Raw genomic sequence first — 23,079 nt, 5'->3', positions numbered from 1 at the left:
GCTGGAGCTTTGGCTTTTTGCATAGCTGCAATATTTCTTGGATCTATGCTCATACCTTCCTCAGATAGAATATGGCCCAAGAGCACACCTCTCTTTGCTACAAATACAGACTTAAAAGGATTCAAGGACATACCAAATTTTCTGCATCTCTCAAAGCATCACCTAAGATGTTGGACATGCTCTTTCCTGCTGCCAAAAACATAGAAATAATCAATACACACCCTCATAAAGGTTGTTAGATACGGGCCAAATGTCTTATGGGAAGCTCCCTGAAACTTAGGAGGCCCATTTTTAACCCAAAATTCATGACCATACTAACATATGCTCCCCACTCAGTGATGAAGGTTGTCTTATCCATATCTTCTGGATGCATCCTTATTTGATTGTAGCCTGAAAAACCATCCAGAAAACTATATATTTCATGGTTAGCCACATCATCAAGAAGAGAATCAGCAAAAGGGATAGGGAAAGGATCAGTAATAGTGGATGCATTTAATTTCCTATAATCCACACAAACCCTGATCTTTCCATTCTTTTTAGGCACCACCACTATAGGGGATAACCAAGTGACCTCATTTACTGGTTTGATGAATCCAACCCTCAAGAGCTTGTCAATTTCATCTTTGAGCTGCTTGGTATAATTTAGATTCATCCTATACCTTTTTTGAATAATTGGCTTGGCATATTTTTTAAGATTTATTCTATGTTGACAAACAGCTGGATCAAATCCCTTCATATCTGTGTAATCCCAAGCAAAGATATCCTTAAATTCTTTGCACAATTGGATGAGGTCTTGCTTGAACTCTTCTTCCACAAAGATATTGACCTTAATGGGTTTAACCTCCCCTTCAAGATTCTAGTTAACTTCCTGAATCTCATCTTCAACAACCCTTGCAGATGTTCTCATGGTATGCTCATATCTCAACTCAACTTGAATAATTGCTTTTTGAGCCTCTACATCCAGTACTTCTTTAGGACTGTCCCTATAGTTATCCTCATCAGTAAGCTGATTTCCAAGTGTTTCATATTGAAATTCTTCAGGATAATTGCTATCCTGGTCTTGAACCCTTTTATGGGTCTCATTTTCTAATCTCTCTTGAACAACCTGCTGCTCTTGACCCTCAGGAAAACCTTTAGGTTGCTGTCCTGACTAGTTTCTACTTGCAATTTGAACAACCTGGTGGTCCAAAACTTCATGTCCTGTAGTTATTGAAGAATCTTGATGTTTTTGAATAATATTGTCCACATCAATTTCAAACGCTCAAACTACAAAAGGATTTGCTTGAAGAAACATTTCCTCCTCATCATCTGCCAAATTAATAGTCTGAGCTACCACAAGTCAAGAAGAACTCTTTAGGATTATCTTGTTAAATGTTGATAATCTGATCTCTTTCAATCCCCTTGGTATACATACATAATCATTCCCCCAATCTTGCTTCAATTTAGCCAGCTTAAACCATGGTCTACCCAAAAGCATCTTATAGGAATCCCCAATCTTTGACATTCTTAGCACAACAAAACTTACCCTGCCATCTACTGTAATTTCTTGATTCTTGAGAATTCCCAGAGGTTGTAACCTCCTCTGATCTGCCATCCTGGCCTGAAATGGAGCTGGTAGCAACTCATCCTGCTTGGTTGCTATATATGTATGTTCAGGAAGTATATTAACTTCGGGACCCCTATCCAACGGGACATCATCATGCTTCCTTTCAACATATTCAACTTGAATAGTGTGCACTTGATAATCCACAACTTCTTGTTGGGTTGGTATAATTGCTTGACAGTCAGGAATTGCCTGATCCTGAACTAGTGTACTTCTATTCTAATCTCTAATGTAGTACTTCATGTTTGTATGGATTGTAATCCAATAGATAACCCTTCCCACACTCCTTAGCTGGAGTCCCTACACATCGATGTAATACGTAAACACAGACAAAGGGAGCACCCCTCGACTGATTGCCGTGGCCCCACTATGGCTCTCCTACACCTTGGGGATAGGCCCCAAGATGCGTTATGAATACATACAGCACGTACGATACATAATCATCTCTTTTAATTAGTCATTCCAGGGGATAAAAGATAATCCTCACTAAATTCTCCCCAAGGAACAAACCATTAACCCAATAGCTTAGGGTACCTCACCTTCTCAATGTAGATCATTGTTAATGAAAACAAATGATGTGCATCCAGGATGACACCATGTTTCATGCAATGCACTTGTGTATGATTTATAATGCTCAAACAATTTTTCCATCAACAACCAGCATTGTGAAGGTGCAAAAACATTTCTTTCCATGCCTTTACTCTAAACGAGATTGTTGCATTGCCTAGGGCTAGCACCGAGCATGCTCGTGCTACTAAGCCATCTTACTTTTCAAAACCATGTGTCCTATATGCCATGCATAAAAAAAACATCAAGATTCAATGTATTATCAACCCTTAACAACCCCCTTCTCCCTATCGCTTAAGGTTGTGCATTCGGTGGTAGATTTAGGAAGTGATTTTTTATGTATTTTTCTTTTTGAAAGTAGTAAATACCCACTTTAACATAGAGATAGGGCTGAACTAAGGCCAAAACTCATGCCTCAGCCTTATTATACATTCACAAATATAAATGTGATTTTTTTCTATTTTTTGAATGTAAAAAACCTATTTTTATTTTTTTTCTTTTTTTTCTCTATTTATTTATTGATCAATATCAATATTTTTTGATTCATTAATTTGTGTTGAGACTCAAATTTCACTTGCTATTAGTACTTTTATACCTTAGTACTAGTATACATGTAGAACCAGCCTTATGTAAAGTGACTTAAAATGTCATATGAAGTTTTTACCTAACATTCAGGCGCCTTGTATCTTTTGAGATCTTGCTTGATGAGTAATGCTATCTTCTTCAGGACAATGCCAAATTTGGGTTGCTCATATATGGTTCTATTACTGTGTATTTGTGTCCTGAATATTTATGATGTCTATTTCAAGTTATCTGATTAGGATGGTGGTGATGATAGAGAACTGTGTGATAGTTTTCAGGACAATAGTTTTGTGTTGATGAATCTAATATGTAGTTCGTATTTGCATAGTGTTCTTGAAGAATAAATGTATGAAATGGCTATAAATCATGTTAGGGAGTTGTTTCAAGCAGTTTGATGTTTTCTGCATTTTTTGTTATGGTCTTGATAGGCAATAACAAGCAGTATTTTTGTCAGACAATTATCCTTATTTATCCAATCCTATCCTCACAAGGAGTAGATTTCGAGAATTGAGGGAGGTGTTGTGAAGACATCAACATGAAACTGCAAGGCCTAATGATATAGATGAAGCAATGCAATTAGGTAGGCTAGATGAAGAAGAGTTCACAAATGTTGGATAGAATCCCTTGGGGGTGGGTTCCTCTAAGGGTACCTCAATAGTATACCATTCTCTTGCCACCTCTACAAAGTCCCCCCAACACCTCCAACTCCTTCAAGCATACCAGGTTTATCAGATAATGAAGAAGCAATATTGCCTCCTGACTATTAGGGTACTCCTCCAAGGCAAGCACTTGAAAGATTGCAGCATGTGGTGTTAGGAAGGACATTCCTGTTAAGGAATGCAAGGGTTCTAGTAAATAAATCTTTGAGTTTTAACCCTTTACCACCATAGAGGAAGCCCAAGAAGCAAAATAATATGAATCAAAATCAACTATTCAACCCAAAGGTGAGAGCATCTAAATTTTTAGGCAACAAGAAGGAAGATCCAAATTGCCATGTGGCTCAGTTTGAAACAAGGTGGACATCAAGTGGATGGAGACCAGGTCAAAGAGCATCAATTTGTAGCCACTCTGTAGGGAAAAGCCATGGATTGGTTTTCTAGTTATGGTATGGCAACATTTAATACATATGATGAATTAAAAAATGCATTTTTGGGTAGGTTTCGAAAAGATAAAGCCCGAGGGGATATTCTGAGGAAGATCAAGAGGATTAAGCAAAAGAGTATGCTAGTGGAAGATTATGCTCAAAAGTTTAGGAACCTATTGAACAGGTTGAATAATGTTGATGCACTATTAGTGGAGATGCAAATTAGTTACTTCATTAAGAGTTTGAGGAGTAAAATCAGGAACCCAATTGCTAATGTAGAATTGGGACAAAATGGTACACTGGATACTATGATTAGGGTTGCTATGAGAGTTGACAGAAGGGTAGGTACTTCTTGTTCAAAAACACATAAAGATGATGATTCTTCAGGTTTAGATTTTGATACGGACTCAAATTCAGGATCTAAAAGTGATACTGATGATGATGATAGTGAGAATAGTTCAGATTCAGAAAATGGTTCCAGTGACTCTGACAATGAGGAGTCTAGCAGGAAGAAACATAGGAAGAAGAAGAAAAAATCAAGATCAACCAAGTCTAAAAAGAAGAAAACAAAAGGCAGAAGTAAAAGAAAAGCATAGGAGAGTAAACTGGATAAGAGGATTAAACAGAAGCTGAAAGATTTAGGTCCTTTGGACACTAAGAGGAAGGAAAAGTACTGTGAGATATGCCAAAGAAATGGCCATGAAACCAGGACATGTTGGTACAATCCTAATGTTAGGATGGCACACCATATGCCAATGGGGCAGCCTAGGCCGAGACCTATGCAGCCAGTTGCAGTAAATCAGGTTATGACTAACACAATGCCTCAAAGATCTTTTAGGGGATTTTGAAGAATGCATGCAAGACAGCCTTGGGGAAATTTAAGAACACATCAACAAACTAGTCAAACAGGAGCATGCCACTAGTGTGGAGGTCAAGGACACTTTGTTGGACCAAACTATGAGCTTTGGGCAAGGCATAGGATTGAGAGAGGAATGCCAGTAGTAGCAAGGACTCGCAATGACGAAAGACCTGCAAGAGCATCTCATCTATAGCATCCACCTACCCCACTTGTAGCAATCCTCATAGAGTTACTTGTCCAAGATGAGAAAAGGAAATTTTCGGATGGTATAGGAGCTGCTAGTTGTAGGAAAATTCAGCAAGAAGAGGTTCAAGAATGGCGAGAGGGGGTGTTAGGTAACTTAAATGCTGCAAGTATGCATGCTAAATGTGATTGTTCTAATTGCATTAAAGTAGAGGATTGTTCTGATGAAGCTATGGTATTAGCGATTACCAGAAGCCAATCAGGCTTGAAGCTTGATTGGCAGGAACAAGAGAAAGCCAAGAAAAAGCAACAAAGCAGATCAAAAGGTTTCAAAACTTGCAGGGAGAGTTAGATTTGAAGAGCCTGATGATCATGCAAATTTAGGAATCCTGTATCCTAATGAGCAGGATCAATATCTTGAAGATAAAGAATTAGGAAAATTTCAGGAGGGAGGTTCAGCAGAGCTATTCCAGGATCTAGCAAAGTGTTCCTTGCAATTAACATTGGAACATATCTTGGATTTAATTCCAGGTTTCAAGGAGAAGTTGCTCTTGAAGATCAGGGAAAAGCAGCAAGAGGTTCATAGTTGTTTGTTCCCAATCCTTCTAAATTGGCTCATCTTTTGAGAAAAGATCAAACGAATAACTTTGTGACGTTGACCATAACCGCAACAACTGCTACTGCGTCTTGCTACTACTAGTCTTTGGTGACTTCTTTTGTTGTGATCGTAATAGTCAATTCAATGGGGGCTACGGTATGTCGTTTTGAGGTTATCAAGCTAGAGCATGTTGACTTTTGTGGTCTACCTATGATGATGTGGCTATTGCACACTCATGGTCAACTAGATTCACCACTTTTCACATTGATGGAGCATTGATTAAATATGATAGTATGCTACCTATACTAGCTGCCAAATGTTCTATAGATTGCCGTTGGAAAGGGCATCTGAAATGATCATTTGCAACTGTGGATCTTCCTTGGGATGAGGCAACCTTTCACACTGGCTATTGATCTTCTTGAACAATGTCAATACTGATAGATGCACTACTGATTTGGATTGCCAAATTGCATTGATGATGCTAATGATTTAGCCTTTTGCTATGTAACCGCACTCATGTGAACCTCACTGAGCTGGAGTGTTGGGTGTTTAATAAACTAGAGTATGTTGTATATGCTCATCAAAGTACAGAGAGCTAATATAACGGTAGTTGATGAGAATAAGGAGGATGATATTAAGGAAAAGGATAGATGGAAAGGATGCAAGAGAGGAGGAGAGGATGAAAGAGAGTGGAAGAAGGTGTGGTTTTGATATCAAATGAAGAGATCAAGGAGGGAAAGTGAAAGAGCCATTCATATTGAGAAAAAAGCTAGATAGTCAATTGCATTAGTTATGCCTCTTCATATAGGCAAATGAGTACATCTAATACATTGTACTTGGTCTAGTTTGACTTGCCAACTTGGATTCTTATCCATCCAACTCATCATCTTCATCTCTCACACTTTAAAGACTAGTTTATATTTACATTTCTATACAAAGAAGGCACCACCCTTTCATACACTTGACAAATGTTTTAACAAACTAGAATTGAGACTCAATCGAGATAACATCTGTCAAGATTGTGGGAGAGAAGGAAGGAGTCTCACTTGTAGCTTTCTTGCTTGCACAATGGGGGAATACACACAAGGGTGGAGGTTGAAAACAGTTTTCCTCTTCTTAGTTGTGTAAGCCAAAAGAACTCTCATACAAAGAAATAGAAGAACCCTATATATGGGTCTCAAACCAAACTCAACTAACTAAGGTGGCATACTAACTGAGCCACGAACTAGAGTAGATAAGGATAGCTATCATGTAGCTATTATTCATGGGCGGTGTACCAACCGCATCTACAACTGACACGTCGGTGACATAAATGCACAACGGTCACCCTGGCGTATCACGAGTGGAGCTCGATATCTCAACAACATCTTCATCCTTAGTCATCTAAAGTGAAGATACTTAAAGCTACCGAGAGTATGATTTCCTATCCACTACTACCCTTATGTTTGAGGAAATTCTCATACGTGTAAGTGATTCCATAGTCATAGCATTGAGACATGGTGGTTTAGGGATTCATAAGGGGTTGATTTTAGCTCTTTGCATTATTTTTCTTTACTCCTAGGTAACTCATAAGGCTAATGCTAGTGCTAATTGTGGATGTTGTTGAGAAACATGGATCCTTGAGCAAGATTTAGCTATGGTGGTTGGAATTCAAGGACAAGAAACATGATGACTTAGAGTATTACTCAAGTGAGTTAGGTTCTAAGATTTTTACTTGGACTCATAAACACAATCTTGAGTAGACATGGACAAGACCGAAAGTACAAAGTACAATAGCATTCTCTTCAAAATGATTGTCAAGTACATTCTTTTATAGTTGCATGATGATACCACTTTTCCTCACTATGCCTATGGGATATAAGACAACTCTTCTAGGCTGTTGTATATTCCTTGACTTACTGCTCCATACAAAGAGGCTATCATAGGAGTGTGATTGCATATTTCTCAACACCCCTCCTTAATCACAACCATAAAAACACTGAGTATACAGAGGCTATCATGAGTAGAACCTTGCTAAGTATAGACATGAAAAAACCAACCATATAAAGCTAGAGGCTATGACAAGGCCTCACTAAGTGTGTAGAGGCTATAGTGCACATGTTACATGAGGGTTACAAGCCTTATGGTTGGAGCACTAATGCAAGTACATACAAGGCTTTAAAAAGTCAGTCTGAATAGTGGAAATAAAAGGTCTGATAAGCCTTGTCCTTCTGCCCCCTTGAGTGTGTTCTTCTTCTTATTCTTCATGGTCTTCTTCTTTTGTGACAGTTGCAAGGTATGCCTTTTGTGATCTTTTCCTAGCATGACAATTTTTTTTAATGTGCCTAGTTCTTTTGCATAAGTCACAAACAATATCTTTATTCCCTTTGTACTTGTTGTTGACATAGAGTAGCTGTTCATCCTTTGAAGTGCTTGCTTCTTCTTTACCTTTGAGCTTTTTCTCTTCTTCAAGGAGTGATGCTTTGATGTCTACCAGCTTTTGATTTTGCATATTAACTAGTGTGGTGGAGACATTATCAAAATTTGGAGGAAGACTCTTGAGCAAGACTCTAATGCATATGTCTTCTTTCATTTTTAAGTTAATCCTTGCAAGTTGAGTTAGTAGACTTTCCATATAACTAAGGTGAGTTGGGATCTTATGAGGAACCTATGGTTGTCGCATTTAATAGCATGCTTTGGATACTATCCATTTTTTCTTGCATGGTTGTAAGTTGCTAACTTGTACTATTATTGATTTCTATTAACCAATTAAGAGTGTTTGTACCTTGGCCCTATAGCTTTGTGAGCTTTTGTTCCATGGCCTCAAGGGTCATCTTTAAGACATCAAACCGAGTTGCATGCTGGAACATATCAATGGTAGCCTAGAAGTCATCTGTGGATTCTTCCAAGTTTTCAGTTCTTTTCATCAAGCTAGGTGTGAGGTGCCTCCTCCAACAGACTCGAAGGAGTCCTCTTAGTAGTCGATTGAAATTCATATCCATGCACATCACCATCCCGTTTCCCCATGGGAAACCTTGGACTTAGTTGAACATGGGAATCTTAGTTCTACTTCATAGGGGAAGTGTGGACAAGTCACCCCTAATAGCAATCTAATGCCCACCTAAGAAAGACCACTTTGTAATCAATCAAAGGCAGGAGTGAGGTTAACACTGCACTTGGTTCAAAGAGAGTGAGAGACGAGGGAGAGTGTGACTCGATCCCCCTGCCCATAAGGTAAAATGTCAGCTATGGCCCCCTAAAACGGTGTTAAACTTGGTAACTAATCCTACCGTTATTGGGAGGGTCCCACAATTTAATCAGCTCTATCTAGTGTTGGAACTTATCGGGTCCACCCAGCCATAGGCATCCAATCGTTAGGATCGAAGCCTCCCACTTTCCTCGATGGGTTTGCTTAGTTTTCTAATTAGTAAAGCATACTACCACACTATTTGGATATATAAAATTAGCTTCCTTTTATTACTCCATTAAAATAGGTTTGTTAAACTCAATCTTTAGCACATAACAAACAAATTAGAAATCAGATACTTTTCACCATCACTCCCCTGGGTGGTACAAAACCTCTTTCCACAGAAAGACACCGTCTAGCCTAGGATAGGACCTTTCAATCCCTCGGGATTGGGCTATATGTGATTGCACTCCATCAGCGGTCAACATGGAATTTACTGGCTTAGAGCCCCTCTAAGCTTCCCTGAGCCTCCGGAGCCGTCCTACATAACAAGGGCACTTACCACTCGGCCCTTTGCCCTCTCAAGTGCCAAAACTCATAAGAGCCAAAACTCATTATTCACAAATCTAAAAGCAGACATAACCATAAGACATTTTAACACAGTTGTCAATGCAATGCATGGAATCTATCCCCTCCATCAATTTTCTTGTTCCTTCTTAAAAAAACAATTGATAATACTAACATGTTTTTGTAAATTTAAGTATGTTTTAATTGATTGTAATCTATGTAACGGACTAGCTTATCCCTCATTAGGAAATTGTAGAAGTAATATCTTAAAAAGTAATCCTTCTTTTATGTACTAAACTTGATTATTTTCGTTTGGCCATCCATCATGATTACGGTTTATGGCCGCATCCTCGATTTGTTGTGGGATAGCTGGTTTTTCGATTTTGAATGGGTTTGTGGTTAACCTCCTCTTGCACTTCAATATTGTATTGAGTTTCCTTAGCAGCGGCCACTTCTTCGCATTAGGGAGCTCTCTAAGTGTGACCTTGCTCAGCATCTCGACATCTCTTTGAAGCCATGGAGGAAGCTAATGGATTTGAGGAGCGCTCCCGCATAGGTGTGGGAAGAGAGAGAGAGAGAGAGAGAGAGAGAGAGAGAGAGAGAGAGAGAGAGAGAGAGAGAGAGAGAGAGAGAGAGAGAGAGAGGTTCGACTGGTTGTAGCAGAGTTTCGTCATCAAATCAACTAGTAGAGAGACTTTTGCAGCACGGGTTATTGTTATGTTTGTGTGTTCCTGATGTGACACTCTACCCTTGTCTATATAGTAAACAGGGGGTAAAAAGGAGGATCCTTGCTTTTTAGTGTTTTTGATGATGTCATTGATGACGCCAGGGAGGGGCTCCATTTTCGTGGCACGAGGATATCAATTTAATGAATACATGGGCGACCACCACACTCTCATTGTCGGGCACATCACTCTAAGGCGGTGACCAAGGCATAGACTTTGGCATCTTGGCCTTGGCATACTTGGCAACAGGCTACAAAGGCTTTGTTGATGCCGTTGGCTGTGCATGAGAAGCTTCCACTAGCTCATAGGAAAATCTTCCTGGAGGTCACCCATCCTGGTAGTTTCATCACCCAAGTGTACTTAACTGCCAAGTGACTATCCACTATGCTAGTTCATTTTGTTGTTCTATACTACAAACATAGTCTTAATAAGGTAGGTCTCCCAAGTTTTTCTTCCATGAATTGGCGTATAATACCTCGTTAATAATAACAATTATCTTTATAATGAGAGTTAGTTTCATAATTAGAGTTACTTTTTTAAAAATGTGCAACATAAATCAATTTTCTTTGGAATGTATACACACATTAAAATAAAATAAGTAATGGGGACATTACACTAGGTATGGTGCATGTGGTCTCTAGGTTGACTAGTTCAATGACCTCCCACTTAAAGGTGAATGTACCTAAGTAAAACGTGTACATATAAGTACAATTGGATAAGGATTATACACCATCTCATCTTACGCCCATCATCTTCCTAAGGGAGGCATAACATTTCACTTGGAGACCTTTAGTGAATAGATTAGTAAGATTCTCATCTTAGAGATCTTGACTAGGGATAATCCACCTGACTCACCTTCACATGAGAAGGTAAAGGGGTTCCAATTGGCTTACTACTCTACATATGAAATCGCTCAAGTCCTTTGTTAATATACTCCTTTTATGATAAGTAGAGGGATCACTTAGAGTGATTGTACATAATGAGTATACCAAGTATGTGTGAAGCATGCCCCATATCCTTTATCTCAAAGCTCTTCTTAAGCTAAATCTTTAAAGCATCCAACTCATCATTAGCACTCCCATCAATCAACATGTCATCAACATATAGTACCAAAATGATAAGGTTACCATCATGGGCCTTCTTCCTAGAAAGACACGGATCTATATCACTATGGTAATATGACTGTGAATACATGAAAGCATCAAACTTGTGATACCATTTTCTAAGTGCTTGCTTAAGTCCATAAAGACTCTTTCTCAACTTGCATAGTAGGTGTTTCCTACCCTTTTTCACAAAGCCCTTAGGTTGTTATATATAGATATCCTCATGTAGGTCCCCATCTAAGAAAGCCAATTTCACATCCATTTGGTAGAAGTCTAGATCCATCTATGCAAACCAAGGCTAAAACCAAGTGAAGAGTAGTCATCTTGACCATAGGTGAATGTTTTCACAAGAAAAGAACACAATAGGTGCAGAATGGTAACCATCAAAATAAGTTCATGAATGAAGAAGATGCTTCAGGCAAAATATCTAATCAAAATCAAATCTCTTTTCTTGTTTAAAATCCTTAGCAACCAAACGATCCTTATTATATGCTAGCTTAGAGTGACCAGGAGTACTCTTTAACTTATACACCCACTTACATAGCAATGCATATTTTCCACTAGGAAATGAAACCAAATCCCACATATGATTCTTTTACACTTGGACTATGTGGTTCTCTCCCAAGAGTGACTTTCACCTCTACACAACCTCCTTGTAGGTAAGGGGCTCATTAGAAATTTTCACCATGACATAATGCATAGAGAGCTCATAATGATCAAGAGGACATTAGGATCTAGTAGAGTATCTCAAGACTAGCTCAAGGAGCATGTACATAATATCTTGTCTATCCAACATCATGATCCTACACAATAGGCAAATCTTGAGTCACTATATCATTAGCAAAGTTGCAAGCTATCTAATTGGGGCTAGCTATACAGTAAAAGGAGGCTCATCTTGAAAGATCACCCTATGCATTGCAATCACTTGCTTTGGTTGCTTATGCATCTTGTCCTCATGAAACACAACATCATGGCTCCAGATAACCTTCTGAGCATGTGGATCCCAAAGGTGATGGCCTATCTCACTTACACCAGTATATCCAAGAAAGATGCATTTGATAGACTTTGAATCTAGCTTGTTGCATTTTTCCTTGGGTATATAGTAGAAAGCCTTATATCAAAGACTCTTAAATGAGCATATGAGGGGGGTTTACCAGACCATACCTCCTCTGCAACTTGACCACCAAAAGCAGTGTACACGAATCTATTAATCAAGTGAATAGTAGTACTAATTGCCTCAACCCAAAATGTATGCGGTAAGCCTACATGACTAAGAAAATTGCAAAATCTTTCTTGAATAGTACTATTCATGCGCTTTGCAATACCAGTCTAGCATGGGGTGTAAAAGGTGGTCTACTGACGCTTAATACCCTTCTTATCATAAAATTGATTAAAAGCATGTGAGACATATTCATCCCCATTGTTAGATCTTGGATATTTCATCCTATGCCAAGATTGGTTCTCAACCATAGCAAAAAACCACCAAAAAGTAGATAAAATTTTTAACTTCTTTTTTATGGGATATGCCCAAACTTTATACAAATAATCATCCATGAATGTGACAACATACTTAGAACCACCCAAGGACTAATAGGCCACATGACCATAATCATCTAAATAATGAATAAGAATGAAAGGCTCACCCATGCACCTAGGGCTAGACTTTTTATGCATGTTATGAGTCTACCTACCATATAGATAATGATCACATGAATCAAAATATGAAAAATCTAAGGGTGGTAAATACTGTAAACAAGTCAAGGCTTTCATTCCTTTGAGAGATATATGTCCAAGATGGTGATGCTAAAGAGATACACATAGAAGATCAATTGTATTATCCAAAACATAATCAATAGTGTCAGATATAAGTAGGGGATAAAGATTGATAGCCTTGGCACATCTAGCTAAAATGGGATTGCCACAAGTGATTTTCCATACAGAGTCACTAAGCAAGACATGATATCTAGCATCATCCAATTGTCTGGCAAAAATGAGCTTTTAGTCAAAGTCGGTACATGGCATGCATCATGCAAAACAAATGAAGTTTTAGTAGCAAACTACAAGAAAACAATACCAATGCCAACAATATCACAAACATGATCATCTCCCATTCTCAGAGAACCTATCATAAAATGATAGGTATAGAGCCAAGCATGATGTGGGATCACATGAAAGGAAGGCCCAAATCGAGCAACCAATATTGAGAGAAAGATGACTAAGTATCAATAAACTGGACATCATATGAAGAAGCTGCCAATATGTACTCATCAGAACTATACTCCAATGTATTTATCTCCTCAATATTGATAGTAGACTTTGTGATGCTACAATCATCTTGATGTCTCAGTATTATTCTGCACTTTTTCGTTGCCTTTTTCATGCATATCTTGGCACATTTTATGGCACTACAACCAAATATGACCCTGCTGCCCGCAATAATGATATGTAAGAGATGACTTGGAGTCATGAGATTTACTACAACCCTGCCCGTGAGATTTAGGCTTTGACCTACCCTATTGTGCATTTCTTTCACGGTGGTCCTTACAAATTTTTTCCATCATTATAGCCTTTAATAATGAGTGAATGAGAGGTGTAGGATGCATCAATATTCTTTCTATTTATTTTCTCATTAAGTAAGGTACTTTCTACATCTTTGAGTATAAAACCATTTGTAGGAGCATTAATGCTGATGGTAATATAGAAAGTATCCCATGACTTAGGGAGAGTGGCAAGCAAGAGCATAGCCTTGGCATTCTCCTCAAAGGTAATCCCCTATGAAGTAAGTTGGTTATTAATAGAATGAAACTCATTCATATGACTAGGCATAGGCATGCCTTTCTTCATACGAAGATCCACAAATTTCTTCAGCTAGGAAAATTGTGAAGCAAGGCTTTGCTTTATCATATGGATGATATATTTTCTCGCATAACTGCCATGTACCACCCTAAGTCTCAATGACATTAAAATATATGTACTTAGACAAAAATAAAATAATAGTGAACTTGCATAACTCATGAAGATAATCCCAAGTGTCAACATCCATATCTTTGAGCCTTATACCTTCAATGGTTTAATCTACTTCTTTTGCACTAATACCTACCATATCTAGGTCTACCTATAATTGAAGTTATTGCCATCCAACTTATCAATATTAAATATGACACTATCCCTAGAGGCATTAAAAGCACTTACCCTTATAATTACAAAGGAAATAGATAATGGGCTACTTTAATTATAGTAAATTGGCCCTAAAACTGCCCAAAACTGAATGCAATAGGTGGGGTGCAATACGATGTATGGTTGTCCACAAAATGAATGCAAAGTGCTCAAACCAAGTGTCTACTATGACTCGAAATTGAGTTTCAACATTGTTGTTTATAAAATTGTAGTAAAAGTGGATGCAATTATAGGCAAAAGTTCAAAATGATAAGCTCCCATTACCAAGGAAATCTGGATAGCAACGAGGATGTACAATGCAACTAGCAGTGCCAAGAAAGAGCATAAACCACCAAGTATCAAATACTATCAAAAAACATCAAACGGTGTGAAGTATATAAATGCATAACCAAGTGCTTAATAAGCATGTATCCACCTATCAGTGATGACAACCCATTGATAGGAATAGATACTTGGTATCCAAAGCAAAAGTACATTATCACATAGCATCTGTAGCAAAGACAATATATGTATAAACCAAGTGAGCATGTACATAAATAAGAGACTCCTGTTGTCTCTAACAAACTAAGATATGTAAGAAAATGCCAAAATACTCCCATTGAAGCAAATCTAGAATGTTTAAACGAGTAAAGTAAGCTCAATAGATAAATCTCATAGCATCTAGGAAGCCCAAGTACATCAAGTATACATTCAAGAGCATATACATACAAATAGATCTTGAAGCCTGTAAATGAGAAACCAATGAACCAAGTAGCCACTATAAGTAGATATTTAATAGAACTCAAATCCAAATCTCAAAGATATAACTATACATGTATATCAGTGGCAAGCATCCATATGTCCATGTAGCATCCTTGGGTCACATGTAGACACCAAATAAATAAGTATTCGTGAAGTATTCAAGTTGCATGCTTGTTATCTACATGGTATTATAGCAGATCCTCAAATGGTGGAGTTATATGAGATGTAAAAAATCCAAATGGATTTCCCAAGCATCAATACATCATCCAAGCAACAAAATCTTGCCTATAAGCATCAATGATCATCAAATAATCAAATAGTTGCTATCTATAATAGTGAATAACAGGTCTGTCCATAACTATGAAGCAATGGGCTGAGTTAAACCTTTTCAAATAATGCTCAAGATAGAGTCTAAGAACTTAGGGAAGATGCCCAATATGTTGCCAATGGCCTGAGCTTGAGATGTGAGTTGAAATCAGGAGCAACAAAGCAGTTAAGAAACAAGTGCAAAGCCCATGGGCATGCTAATGATGATGTTGGCCTCAGTGAGGCACTTGTCAATGCTTGGGTAGTTCTAAGAGGTCCCTAGAATAGGTTGAAGCAATTTGAGAAGAGCATGAAGCTCACTTTACCTCAAATGGGTTGAAGTGGAGCCACCGTGCAAGCTACAAGTGAAGCTCTCTTCCTAGGTTGCAATGAATATTAGTGAAGCTCCTCAAATGCCCACTTTAATACCAACTGAAAGGTGGAAAGAGTGAGCAAGAATGAGAGCACAAGTGAAAGCAAGAAGTAAGAGCTATGGAGGTTGGAGCAAGAAGAGAGAGTAAGGCCATATATGGGAACTCCAACAATCACAATGTGTGATTTCCCTTATTCTATTGCCATAATAAAGGATAAAGCATAAAGTAATAATGATGGATGGCCATCACCTATAGTGTACATGTGGTCACTAAGTATAGAGTAAATATGGGTAGCTAGGCATAGGTGACCTTTAACCCCCAATACTTTGGGCTAGATAGGTATATGAGTTATTAGATACCCCTATTTTTTAGGTATCGATGATAATCCCTAAAATATTCCATGGAATAGTACTTGGCCAATTAGGAAAGATTCATAATATGGTTGGATAGGCTGATGTCAATATAACATTCTTAGGATATAAATAGTAGGTCCCTTCAAAGTTATCATCAATCAATATTTCACCTAATCAAAGTTTTTCCAACTAGCCTTAAAGCTCTTCTCCCATCATTTCTCTTGATTTCCATCTACGCTTCACAATGGAAGTGCATGGATAGACAAAGCTATATTTGTATTAGCTTGTTTGGAATTAGTCCTTGCTCAGATTGTGTATATTGTGGCATGTAATTTTTACATGGTATCAAAGCTTGGGGGGCTCTAAGCAGTGAAGAGTATACAAGAGGCAAGGTCTTTAATAACAAAGTGGAGTGATACCAATATCTACAATAAGTGGCTTTGACACATCAGATAGTGGTGTTGTATCACCAACAATTCAAACATTTAGGTTTTCGTCCACCAACCTTTAGTGAAAGCAAGGTAGATGGTACAAACTATACTTTGTGCAAGTTTAAAATAATAACTATCCTTGATTCTTATGAGTTCTTGGAAACTATTTTGGGGACTAACCTAGAACCACAACCCACTCCTGACCCATAAAATTCGAGTGTTATGATACCTCCAAATGTAGATCTTCTATGGGTTTGGAAACAAAGGGACATAGATACACTATGTGTCTTAGTTACAAGTTGTTTTGATAGCACTTTTATCTTGATTTAGCATACAAGTAAGGCATTATAGGCTTGAAATATATTGAAGAGTTAGTATAATATGTGAAACCAAGCAAAACTTGGAGAATGAGCTAGTAGTAGAGAAGTTTACTAAAGGAGAGATGTTTGAAGTATTCGTCACTTTGATTTAAAAAAAATTGCATGACTAGATGGTTGGCAATGGGATATAAAAGACTAGTGAGGAGCTAGCTCACATGTGTCTTCTAATTTATCCACCAAAGTTTATGGATTTATAGCTACCGTTAATACTCAAATCAGACTTCAAGCTTTGACATTTGATGAATGTTGTACACTAGTAATGGAGGAGGAGTTGTAGCTTAAAGCTTAAAGCACTAGAGATGTTGCATTCTCCACCATTGCAAAAGACAAAGGTGGTTCCTCCACCAAAAGTGATAGTGATAAAAGTAAGGGTGGTAAAAAAAGTTTCTATGAGAGTGCTTCTACTACAAGAAGAAAGGATATGAAATTGAAAATAATAATGTCGACAAGGTAGATGAGAAGAATGGCACCCTGCAAAGTAAAGGAAATGAGATAGACAAAATGGCTAAAGCAAGGAGTTATTCATGGTGACCGTTGAGGAAATATATTCCTTGATGCAAGTAGTATCTATCATTGACTCGTGGGTATTGGATAATGACACCTCCTATCATATTAACAATAAGAAAAGTTTATAGAGCTCTATGCAACCTCTATAAAAACCCATCACTATGGTGGTTGGAAATGATACAAAATGCTATGCTAAGGGTATAGGCACTATTTCCTTTGTTGCCACAAATGGTGAAGTCAAAAAGCTTTCAAATGTGTTATACATTCTAAAGATTAAGAGAAACATTTTGTCAATCACTTCCATAACTGATCTTGGCTATGAAGTGAGGTTCACCAAGATAGGTGCATAAATTCTTGACATTTTTGAAAGGTTATCAGTAAAGGAGAAATAATAAATAACTTGTATGAGCTAAGTAGTCTTACAACCACCACTGGTATAGACACAAGTAAAGGTTTAGTCACATTAGATGTGCAAGAATTACTTTTTGCTAGTACTTCCATAACTGATCTTGACTATGAAGTGAGGTTCACCAAGATAGGTGCATAAATTATTGACACTACTGGAAAGGTTATCGGCAAAGGAGAAAGAAGAAATAACTTGTATAAGCTAAGTAGTCCTATAGCCACCACTAGTATAGACAAAAGTAAAATTTGGCATGAAAGGTTTAATTACATTGGCTACTCATGTATCTGCAATGACTAAAATGAAGAAACCATGTGAAGCTTGTATGAGATGGATGAGCAATAGAGAAAGCTCCTTTAGAGTTGGTGCATGCTAGCTTGTGTGGTAAGATTCCTACACAAGCCTTGAGAGGATCTTCTTATTTTATGTTGATCATTGATGACTAGAATAGGAAGATGTGGGTGTGCTTCCCTCATGATAAGACTCAAGCTTTGAGCAAGTCTAAAGAATGGCTAAAACATGTCCAAATGTATCTTCTTAGGTTATAGTGATGAGCAAAATCTTACAAATTATATGACTAAGAGATACAAAAGTTCATAGTGAGCCATGATGTGATGCTCAAGGAGCAACCATATATAGTAGAGTATTAAAAGATAATCATAAAGTGAACTAGTCCACTATGAACCTATCCTAAGAGCTACCTCTATCCTTAAGGGATTGGAAAGCATTGTCTTTGGATGATGAAGAGAAAGTTCACCAACCTGCCACCATCACACCACCAAAAAATCCATTGCTGTGATGGGTGAAGTAGCTCTATGATCAAAATAGTCCTATGCCTATACCTATTGAGAAAAAAGCAAATGGACCAAGGAGGTTTGAGAAAATAGAGGACCACAGAAAGGTTTTTGTTCACATGGTCAATATAGCCTTGATGGGAGAAATAAAGAAACCAACTAACCTGGAATAACCATTTGCAAATCTAGCATGGAGAGCAATTGTGCAAGTTGAGTATGACAGTATAATGAAGAATGGCACTTGGAAATTAGTGGATCGACTAGAGAAGAGAAAGGTTTTCAGCACCAAGTGGGTATAGAAAGTAAAGTACAAGGCTAATGGCAGCCTAGAAAAGTACAAAGCCAGCTTGGTTGCACAAGAATTTTCATAAGTTGATGGGTTTGATTTTCAAGAATCATGCAGTCCAAACTACTAGAATGACCATTATTTGCATAGCACTTGCACTGATTCATAAGAAGTGGCCAATTTACCAAATGTATATTAAATCAACATTCTTGAATAGTGACCTCAGGGAGGAGGTGTATATGGCTCAACAACCAAGCATTGAAGACAACCATTCCAGGAACAAAGTTTTAAGCTAAAAAAGGCATTGTATGGATTGAAACAAGCCCCTGGAGCATGGTACTAGTAGATAGATAAGTTCTTTTTAAGCTTCAACTTTAAAAGATGTGCCTTAGATATGCTAACTTGTATGTTTACATGGGTAATGAGAGCCTATAATGATCATTCAATATGTCGATGACCTTCTTATTAACAAGTGACTTATGAAGTTATGATCTACCAAACTAGAATGGATTTGGGCTCTGAGTTTGAAATGATAGACTTGGGCTTGTTACACTATTGTTTGGGATTGAAGTTTGATAAGAGCCATGATAAATCTTCATCTCTCAAAAGAAGTATGCACGGGAGATCTTGAAAGCATTTCGCATTATCAAGTGCAAGGAGTTAGCTACACTTATGGAGGTCAGTGAAAAGTTATCCATTTAGGATACATTAGTACCAATAGACATTGGGAGATATAGGAGATTGGTTAGTAGTCTCATCTACTTGTGCAACACCAAGCTAGATATTTAGTTTTGTTGTTGGTTTTTATTTTGAGTATATTCTCAAATAAACTACATCAAAGTCATCGAAAAGCAAGGATACAAGTGCTCAAATACTTGAAGGGAACTCTTGACTATGGTGTCACAAATAGTTCATATAGTTCTAGAAGTTCTCTTGTGAAAAATTGTGACTCAAATTGGATAGGAAACAATGATTCTAGGAAGTTAGTTTCTAGATATTATTTCTCTTTGTGTTTATGAATCTTCTCTTGGATTAGTAAGAAGCAACCAACAATGGTTGGTGTCTTCTACCGAATTAGAATACAAGGTAACTTGTTTTATTACAAGTGGAGTAATATCGTTAATGAGGATCCTATGGCATATGGGAGTACAAGATGAATATCCAATAGTGCTAACATGTGAAAATCAAAGTTGTATCACTATTGCCAAAATCCAATGTTTTAGGTACACACCAAACATATCAAGATCCAATATAACTATGTGCATGATTTGATTAAGGAAGGGACAATAGAGCTTTGCTACTATCTGATAGAGAAAAATGGAGCAAATATCTTCACCAAAGTCCTTACAAAGGATCTCATTTAAGTTCATGTTCAAAGACTTGGTATTAGGTTAAAGATATAGTTCACCTATATGGGTGGACATTGAGATGGGTGTTATAGATATATTCATTGTCCCACCCTTGTATGCTGCCACCAATAATCCATGGTGATCAAAGTTGTAAGGCTCCTATTATGAGGGCAATCCATGTGTAAGCCTAAATATTGGTGATGAGAGCGGATTTTAAAGCCAAAATTCAAGTGCAAAAGGACCCCAAGAGCCATAAAAGTTGCATTTGTGGTGCAAAATGAAATGGTTATGGATCAAGGAGTTGGAGTTTCTCTAGATGTATTTTGACACTAGGAATCCAACGCAAGTGTCCATTTGTCAATTAGAGTTTTTTGGCCCCCCCATTTAACGACTGCAAGGTTTGGTGTTATGAAGTAGCTACTTGATCTAGAAGCCAAAAAGAATGTGATGGAGGCTAGTGTGATAGATTTCAATCTCAAAAAGCCACGTCCAGTAGATCGTGATTTTGAGGCCGTTTGCCCCTCCAACCAGGCTAGAACCACTTCAATCAAGTGTGAAAATACAAAAGTTGAACTAAAATCCAATGTTTTAAGTATGCACCAAACATATCAAGATCCAATATAACTATGTGCATGATTTGATCAAGGAAGGGACAACAGAGCTTTGCTACTATTTGATAGAGAAAAATGGAGCAAATATCTTCACCAAAGCCCTTACAAAGGATCTCGTTTAAGTTCATGTTCAAAGACTTGGTATTAGGTTAAAGATATAGTTCACCTATATGGGTGGACATTGAGATGGGTGTTATAGATATATTCATTGTCCCACCCTTGTATGCTGCCACCAATAATCCATGGTGATCAAAGTTGTAAGGCTCCCATTATGAGGACAATCCATGTGTAAGCCTAAATATTGGTGACGAGAGCGGATCTCAAAGCCGAAATTCAAGTGCAAAAGGACCCCAAGAGCCATAAAAGATGCATTTTTGGTGCAAAATGAAATGGTTATGGATCAAGGAGTTGGAGTTTCTCTAGATGTATTTTGACGCTAGGAATCCAACGCAAGTGTCCATTTGTCAATCAGAGTCTGTTTGAACCCCCATTTAATGGCCACAAGGTTTGGTGTTATGAAGTAGCTACTTGATCCATAAGCCAAAAAGAATGTGATGGAGGCTAGTGTGATAGATTTCAATCTCAAAAATCCACACCCAGTCAGATCGTGATTTCAGGCCGTTTGCCCCTCCAACTAGGCTGGAACCACTTCAATCAAGTGTGAAAATACAAAAGTTGAATTGGATACTTTGTGGGTTATGTTTTTAACCCTTGATTAAAGGTCACAAACCAAAAAATGCTCACAATATGGGGGGACACGTTTTTTTCAGTGCCCCTTCCTCCCCATAAAAATTTGATTTTTAAAATTATCATCATCTCCCACATCTTCTTAGGCTTGAGATCCACCATTTTTTTGCTCTCCATCACTTTGATTCTCGTGAAGATTGATGTAGTAATCAACAAAATTAAAATTTAGTCTCTCTCTCTCTCTCTCTCTCTCTCTCTCTCTCTCTCTCTCATTTCTCTCCATCCTTTGTTCCTTATTCATATGAATGTTTATGAGAGAGAGAGAGAGAGGGAGGGCTGATTTGAGAAATTGGTGATGGACGATGGTTCATAAGCGTATTGGCATGTAGATCAAGTAATTTGGATGCATAGTGGCTGGGAAATTGCATTAGTGGCTCCATTTCCTTGAAATACAAGGTGTACATATGTGAATTTTTGAGTAAGAGATCTTTATTTAATTTTTATAATAAATCGTTAGTGCATATGATGGAAAGACTGCAAATGATTGGAATATGTTTGTTGATGTCTGCAATTCCAAAAATTCATTCATTTTCTTTCTCATGTATTGAAAAACAATAAAATCACAAAACCTGAATAATGAGATTTAATGAAAAATGGCATTGTTCTTGGGTTTTAAGGCTTGAATGATATTCATATGGCATGAAAATGAATATGCTAATGGATCATACTTCATAAAAGTCATATAAAATAGAAAACTTAAAACAACAGTAATTTATGTTGAAATAAATGAAAATTTTTATGAAAAATAATCAAATAAAGGAAAATTTTTAAGAAAAAGTAAAATTTCCAAATAAAAATTATGAAAAATTAGAAGAATGGTTGAGAATATGTAATGAAGGTGAAGCATGAGGGTTTGCCTCAATTTGCCTTTATTTATATGTTAAAATATGTGTTTAGGGCTTGTTTCTATGGAAATTTATTGAGAAATCTCCCTATAGTTGTGCAAGCAATCTAAATCTAAACGATAGGGGATATGAGGCTCAAATGGAAAGATATTTGATTAAGTTGTTGATTTCGTTGCATATCTTAATATATAGGCCATGGCTCATATAAGTTTTAAGAGGTTTAATAGCACATGTTAGCTCGGTGTTGTTCTTTAGCAATGCAACACGACGGGATTAGAAACAAATCATGAAAAGTTTGTTTGTGCACTTCATGTTGGTTGTTTTTTAGTTAAGTTGTTTGAGCATGGAGTGCCATACATGTTGCATATGCAATTTAAATATGGTATCAAAAGATAAATTCCTAGATGCATTGCAATTGTATGTTTAGGTGACGACCAACGTTGAGAGTGTGAGATTCCCCTTTGATGTAGCTTAGTATGATATCTCGTCAACTGATTAAGTGAGGAATATATGCAATCTCTTGGATTGTTACATTTATATTATAAGAGGACTCTATTATGTTCGTGCTCTATGTGTGTAAGACGACACATCTTGGGGCTAATCCCTAGGGTGTAGGAGAGTTGTAGAAGCCATAACATCCTGCTGGGGGAGCTCTTTGTGTATGTGAATTGAGGTATTGATCACCTGTATGTTTGGATACTCCCTTTGTTGGAGTTGGGAGAAGGAAAAACATTGGAC

The sequence above is a fragment of the Lygodium microphyllum genome, chromosome 8 (assembly GCF_053477565.2).
Source record: "Lygodium microphyllum isolate KBCC chromosome 8, Lygodium_microphyllum_v1.1.10, whole genome shotgun sequence".
In the NCBI taxonomy this organism is placed as follows: Eukaryota; Viridiplantae; Streptophyta; class Polypodiopsida; order Schizaeales; family Lygodiaceae; genus Lygodium; species Lygodium microphyllum.
Note: the sequence above shows the minus strand (reverse complement) of the source record.